The 6804-nt window shown below is 40.4% G+C and overlaps 1 protein-coding gene and 1 long non-coding RNA gene across 2 annotated transcripts in view; one reads left to right on the forward strand and one right to left on the reverse strand.

The window, feature by feature from the left end:
• The window catches only part of LOC116688915 (uncharacterized), a 6668-nt gene extending 5521 nt beyond the window's left edge, over window positions 1-1147 (reverse strand). The window contains exon 1 of the long non-coding RNA XR_004331883.1: window positions 1137-1147. This is a non-coding gene — a long non-coding RNA (uncharacterized LOC116688915). The remainder of the gene's footprint in view (window positions 1-1136) is intronic.
• Window positions 1-6804, forward strand: part of ntrk2a (neurotrophic tyrosine kinase, receptor, type 2a) — a gene marked incomplete at its 5' end in the record, with an annotated part of 93513 nt that overhangs the window by 13132 nt on the left and 73577 nt on the right.

Below are 6804 nucleotides of genomic sequence, written 5' to 3' on the forward strand. Positions count from 1 at the left end.
AGACTATCTCTGGTTTAGCTTTGCGTGGCGCCATAGCAACCATGAACAACACTGGCTCTAGCTGTTTGCTTCTGGAGGGAACGCACCAATTGTTTTTTGACCACATTAACATTGTTTAACTTCACTACCAAGACTTAAAACTTACGATAATATCAAAAGCGTTTGATTTTGTTGGAACGTCAAGACGCAAAAAAGACTGAGACGGACTGAGTTTTATGACAACCTTACAAGAAAAAGATTGAGATGATAGTAGCACGCCCCAACTCTATTATGATTATTAATGAGAATTAGTCTGCAACAGTGGAATCACTTGAAATGTCATTTGGAGTAAGGTAGGCATGCCTTTGGTGTAGTTTGCTCTTACAGTTGCATACAGTATGTTTAACACAAACGCAGTCCATAGGCACAGACTAAAAAACCAGGTGGCTCCTGTGTCTGTGGGCAGTAGATGCTATTCCTATGTGTGAATGGGGAGTAAATGTTGAAAAGATGGAATACAGGGCAGTTTTTATGTAATTTAGCAGTGATCCATCACATGACAGGAAGGATGCATTGCTGAACCAGCTCAGTATCCTGAGGAATTATGTCCATGTTGGACAGTTACGGGCCTCACGATTTACGTCCAATGCAAGTGCAGGAAGCAGTGTGTCCTTAAGAGAGGTGGAGAGTAACGGGATGGAGGTCGTGATAATGGATTGGCATGTCGACCTTTCATCCATTTCACTTTTTTCTTTTTTTAAATCAACCGTTAATGTGTTTTTAGTAGCCTGAAGAAACCATACATTTGCCTTAATGTATTTGCTATTATAAAAAAATGTATCTAACCCCAATAGTTGCTTTGTGCTGCTATTGTAGAAAGTCAGAATTTTTAAAAATAGTGGCATGGGACATAAAGAAATTATGGAACTGAACCCTCCATGTTTTTGCAAAAGTGTCCCACATTGACGTTCTAGTTTGGAGATATGGTTGAGCTGATCAGACACCAAAATAGCCAATTAATATATATCTTATATACAGTACATACTGTTTATATATATATATATATACATAAGAAATTAGCTTAAAACCAAAGTGAAACAGGATTAATATGTTTAAACGTTAGTTTCAGTATAATTAAACATAAAATCACTTGCCACAATAACTCATATGTAGCACTATTTAAGATAAAAAAAATAAAAAAAGAGTAACAAATACAGACAAGACAGGTCTCAATGGATTTGAGGAAAATAAAAACCTGCAAGTGGTCTGACGTCAGAGTCAGACAGTCAACTTGACTGACATCAGTTTAGGTTTTGTCTTTCGATGCTGCTCATCCAGTCCTGCCTCCCATTCTCCTTCCTTTCTGCCTTCTTTGAGCACAAATGAATCCCGCATAATGCATTGACAGTCTCCACTGGGTGCGAACAACAGAAAAATACAGATGTTTTGTGTTGTGCGCCTTTTCAGCACATTTCATTCTGCCCTTGTTGTGTATTTTGTGAAAGATTTCTCGCCTGCCTCTGCCTCTGCTCAGAAATCACCACACCTCCGTGGTGGATAGGCTGGAGCCTTAACATAATAACTGTGACCACTTCTCTGAACACCATGTGGTCTTGCCTATTGTGGCCCATAACAAGAGCTGACAACAATAACACCTCCAACAAAGACGCTGAAGTATGTTGGGGTGCATTGTGCAGAGGTTTCAATCCAGAGCGGATGGTTTGCTTTAAATATGAGCTGTGAGCCCCGGTGCAGTGCTTGTGATTCACAGCCCATTCATGGCACAGGCTCCTGGTGAATGAAGGTTATCTGAATTTAAGGAGTGTCAAGGACCGGCAAATACTGAGTGCTACAGTAATGTAATGTATTCTACACGCATTCATTCTTCTGGGTTTGATAGGGTGAGGTTTCCATTGTTAGAATCTTGTCCAATACACGGCCTGTAAAAATCATTGTTCATAGAAAAGAAGGATTGAAAAAAGTCAGAAATGACATATGGTAAAACAAAATAAGAGAAACAATTAGAGAAAGTACAAATAAGCTGCTGCTTGTGCACAACAGTCCCACAAAGTAATGTTAGTCGAGGAAAGAAAGACAGAAACAGGCAAACAGAGTCATCAGATTTAAAGTACGATTTCACATCTTTTTAAAATTAAACAGAGTCCTTCTAAATGTATGGGTTTCTTTTTAAAAAAAGAAGAAAAATTAACTTGTTTGACGACAAATGAAAACAGTTGGGATCCAGTTCTAGAACATAATTTACCGGCAGTCTAAGCCAAAGAAAATTATAAACAATATTATCCTGGTACAAGTGATTATTTCCAATTATTTATCATGAGATAATAAGATGTGCCACTTTTTGTAAGATATTATACAAACTGTTGTATGAGGATGTGTAGCGTCTTATTAAACAAGGACACAGCATGTCATTGACTGGTCCAGTGTGTCACTTATAGACCCACGGCTCCCAAAAAACCACAAGGAGGCAGAGAGGCTAACTTTGGCTGAATATGGAGAATATGTTGACATGTGAGCTCACTAGCTGTTATGATTTCATCCATTGTCTGTGTTGGCTCAAAGTTAAGCACAAAAGTTTGTTATTGACTTTGGAAACGGTAGTATGGCAAAATAATTTCAAACTTAAAGTCAACTGAAATGTTTCAACTACTAAAATTGCCGTGAGCGGTCATTTTGACTGCCAGATTCCAAACTATATACAGTGGTGTGAAAAAGTGTTTGCCCCCTTCCTCATTTCCTGTTCCTTGTGCATGTTTGTCACACTAGTGTTTCGGAACATCAAACCAATTTAAACAATAGTCAAGGACACACAAGTAAACACAAAATGCAATTTGTAAATAAAGGTTTTTTATTAAGGTGAAAAAAATCCAAACCATCATGGCCCTGTGTGAAAAAGTATTGCCCCCCTTGTTAAACATACTATAACTGTAGTTGTCCACACCTGAGTTCAATTTCTCTAGCCACACCCAGGCCTGATATTCCACACCTGTTCACAACAAGCACACTTAAATAGCTGCTTGACACAGTAAGGTCCACCAGAAGATCCTTAAAAGCTACACATCTGCCGAGACCCAAGAAATTCAGGAACAATTGAGAAAGAAAGTAATTGAGATCTATCATTCTGGAAAGGGTTATAAAGCCATTTCCAAAGCTTTGGAATCCAGCGAACCACAGTGAGAGCCATTATCCACAAATGGCGAAGACATGGAACAGTGGTGAAACTTCCCAGGAGTGGCCGGCCGCCCAAAATTACCCCAAGAGCGCAGCGACGACTCAACCAAGAGGTCACAAAAGACCCCCACACGTCCAAAGAACTGCACCCTCACTTGCCTCATAAGGTCAGCGTTCATGCCTCCACCATCAGGAAAGACTGGGCAAAAATGGCCTGCATGGCAGAGTTCCAAAGAAAACGACGGCTGAGCAAAAGAACATCAAAGCTCGTCTCAATTTCTCCACAACACATCTTGATGATCCCCAAGACTTTTGGAACACATTCATCCCAAAAGTATATTCTGTAAAATGTTGGTAGTGTGATGGTCTGGGGCTGTTTTGCTGCTTCAGGACCTGGAAGACTTGCCGTGATAAAAGGAACTGAATTCTGCTGTCTACCAAGAGATCCTGAAGGAGAATGTCCGACCATCTGTTCGTGTACTCAAGCTGAAACGAACTTGGTTCTGCACGGACAATGATCCTAAACACACCGCAAGTCCACCACCGAATGGCTGAAGAAAACAAAATGAAGACTTTGGAGTGGCCTAGCCAAAGTCCTGACCTGAATCCTATTGAGATGTTGTGGTATGACCTTAAAAGGCCGTTCATGCTCGAAAACCCTCTAATGTAACTGAATTAGGACAATTCTGCAAAGATGAGTGGGCCAAAATTTCCAGGACCTGTAAAAGCCTCATTGCACGTATTGCAAACGCTTGTTGCAGTTGTTGCTGCTAAGGGTGGCCCAACCAGTTATCAGGTTTAGGGGGCATCACTTTTTCACAGGCCATGATGGTTTGGATTTTTTTTCACCTTTAATAATAAACACCTTCATTTACAAATGTGCATTTTGTGTTTACTTGTGTTTGTCCTTGACTATTGTTTAAATTGGTTTGATGTTCCGAAACACTTAAGTGTGACCAACATGCAAGGAACAGGAAATGAGGAAGGGGGCAAACACTTTTTCACACCACTGTATACTCTATACTATAATCTCTCATGATGAATACCTAATTGTGGTATTAATGCATGTATTGTGCTAGAATATCTTTAGAAAAACTAAATAACACCAAAATGTACATTTTAACGAGTTTCACTATACATTTGAGTAGTAGGCCTAATACGTGTTTCAATAATTCATGTCATGGCATAGTTAACCATAATTATTTCATAGGCTACATTCATATCCAAAAAATATGGAATGGAAATGTATTCAACATAACTTATAACAGGAAAATACCACCTAAAAGTATCTTATATGAACATTTATAACCTTAACTAATCTAGCACTGCTTCGGTTTTGGCGTCTGCTGTGTGTGCTGCTGCCCTTTTTTCTTCTACAATCTTTCTCCGGGGATTTTACAGCTGGTGACCCCTTGGAGAGGATGTGTGCAATGGTTCTTCTACTCCTTGGAGAGGATGTGTGCAATGGTTCTTCTACTCCTTGGAGAGGATGTGTGCAATGGTTCTTCTACTCCAGCCAGTTCAAGGATGTATAAAGTTATATGAACACATAGACAGCCATCTACGTTCATCGCGCCTTAAACTGAGCGAGCCCCCGGCGCTTTCCTTCTGATTCAGAACATCGGTGATGCCCACACTTACTCGAGACCCCTTGTGACATTTCTCTGGCAGAGACAATGATAATTACTAAGCAACCAATATGCATCTTCAATCACGCAAAAGATTAAAAACAATACCGCAAAGATCTGAGCGGTCAATATGACCGTGTATGGCCAAAATAGGGTAAAAGGGATTGTATTTTCTTTGCCTTTTGTGTAATGTGTAAAAAAAACAATCTTAAATGAAAATATAGACTCTTTTAGGAAAACTCAGGTACCAGCAGGATAGCATTTTTATTATTCAGCAAAGCTATTTCACATATACATCCAAAACTGGCTGTTCTAGTGTTAAATGCTTTAGATAAAACAGCTTCTGAGCTTGCATGTCAACGAATCCAACTCAATGACAACAAAGTCAATTTCATCCGGTGGTGAAAACGGCTGAATGCCTTGAGTTTGGATTCTTGTCAAAAAACTAAATCAACCGAATGCAGTGCACAGTGTCTGATTCCTTGATGTTGTGCATTAGTTGTCTCACCCTTTGCAGAAAAGTGACTGCTGCTATTTTCCATATGTTTGCAACTGGCTGCAGGTGGGCTGTGGCACACGCCAAATACCGAAGAACATAATAGTGAAATCTTTCCATGTAATGACTCATGTGTTATCACAGACACAGGCTGGTCTGCCATGCTAATTACGGTAAATTCCTCTTCAATCCTACTTGTTGATTCTGAACACATTCAAGCCACTAAAGGATTACAATCACACAGGATGTCACGGGTGGTTGGACTACCAAAGCTGCATTCGTAAATAATTGAACATGGAAATAATTTGTATAACTATGTACTGACAGGTCATGACACCTGCACTCACATCAAAACAGAGGTTTCCAGAAGTTTTATTCAGATTTCTACACGCTGTGCATGTGTGTGTGTGTGTGTGTGTGTGTGTGTGTGTGTGAGACCTGCAGATGGCTGCGGTGTCAGTAGAAAGCTGATTTACTGAGAGCCTGTTAAGATATGTAGTACTGATATGGTAGCTGGCCTGCCACCACTGAAATTACTGGTTTTTAGTGTGTCTCACAGAGATGGAGCAGGTTGCCGTAGCGATAAGTGGGTTGCCCTGGTGATAAGCATTCTGCTGCCGGACAGAAGAGGTGGAAGAGGAAGGGAGGGTGGCGGGAAGGCAAGGGTTTGATAAGGAATCTGTCCAGTTTTATCTGCAGGAGCTGTCGACACCCATTTCTTCTCCCCTCTTCTTTTTGTTCTCCTTTTCTCGTCTGCTCTTCTCTTGGTTCTCATCTTGTCTCTGCTTCTTTTTTTTTTTCTTCTCTCCGTTTCTCCTCTCTCTTCTTCACTTCTCTCATCTCATGTATCCTGTCTTTTTCTCTTCTTCTGTTCTCTTGGTTCTTGTCTTGTCTCCTTGTCTTTGTTTCCCTCTTTACTTTTAGTTCTTTTTATCCTGTTTTTCTTCTGCTCATTTGGTTCTCATCTTTCCTTTTTCCCCTCTTCTTGTTTTTGTTGTCTTCTCTATTCTTGGTTCTCATCTTGTCTCCTATTTTCATTTTCTTCTTTGTTCTCATCTTCCTTTCTTCTTTTATTGTTCTTCTTGTGTTCTCTTCCCTTTTTCTTCTTCTTTAGGTTCTCGTCTTGTCTCCTTGTCTTCTTTTTCTCCTGTCTTAATCTATTTGCTCTCTTCTTCACTTCTGTTATTTCTTCTTTTATTGGACAGGGGATGAGGGTGGAAAGACTCTGACGGAGTCTGATTGGTCATACTCAGGTCACCTCCTGGTCAGCATTGTATACACACAAGCACGCACACATGCACGCACACATGCACGCACACGCACACACCAGTGTCTTTGCTGAGACTTCAGATTGTGTCCAATCAATTTAGTACTTGGGCTGCTGAAGACATGCACTAGTAATCAGTGTGACCGTCCCTGTGTTTGAACTCTGTCTCTTTGTCTGACTATTTGATTGGGGTGAGTGTGCTGTAAATGGAAGTGAGAGAGAGAGAGAGAGAGAGAGAGAGAGAG

This window comes from Etheostoma spectabile, chromosome 5 (genome assembly GCF_008692095.1).
Source record: "Etheostoma spectabile isolate EspeVRDwgs_2016 chromosome 5, UIUC_Espe_1.0, whole genome shotgun sequence".
Classification (NCBI taxonomy): domain Eukaryota; kingdom Metazoa; phylum Chordata; class Actinopteri; order Perciformes; family Percidae; genus Etheostoma; species Etheostoma spectabile.